We start from the raw sequence: 594 nt of genomic DNA, 5'->3' as shown, positions 1-594 counted from the left end.
CTCAACTCTCACTGTCCAAAGAGACAGCTGAACATGCAAATTGTGTTTCTGTGGGAGGAGAAATATGTTACCGTGCTATTTGCTGTACTGTGTTCCCACGGCCTTTTCTTGGAAACAGGAACAGAAAAACAGCAAGTCCATAGACTTAAACAAGTTCATCGTGGGACACTGTGATTAAGTTCTGGAACTGGCAAGCCTATCTTCAGTGCCAAGATGTGCCATACAAAACCCATAGTATTTTGCAGAGGCATCTCCCCTTGCCTTGAGGAGCCAATTCTGGCAGCACAGCCCCCATTCCAGCAGATTCATTCTGCAAGAGAAAAGAGCTTTAACCACCTCCTCAGCTTGTCAGGTGGAGAAAAAACTGATGAATGGATGGCTTGGAAAACTGCTAGCTTGATTTCTCCCCCGATGCTTGGAAGGGTTAAAGTTTCACCAAAGACAGAGAGATTGATGTGTGGAGCTTCAGAAGGAAGAGGTGCATGTACCCAGGAAAGAAAGTTGAGACAGTTGGTATGGCAGGCAGGAGGTGTTTCAGCCTCTCTGAGGTTAGAGTGATGTGGCACACACAGATATGGAGGTGAGATGAGGACC

Source organism: Melanerpes formicivorus, unplaced genomic scaffold (genome assembly GCF_026170545.1).
Source record: "Melanerpes formicivorus ecotype bairdi unplaced genomic scaffold, bMelFor1.0.p_v2 SCAF_5, whole genome shotgun sequence".
In the NCBI taxonomy this organism is placed as follows: domain Eukaryota; kingdom Metazoa; phylum Chordata; class Aves; order Piciformes; family Picidae; genus Melanerpes; species Melanerpes formicivorus.
Note: the sequence above shows the minus strand (reverse complement) of the source record.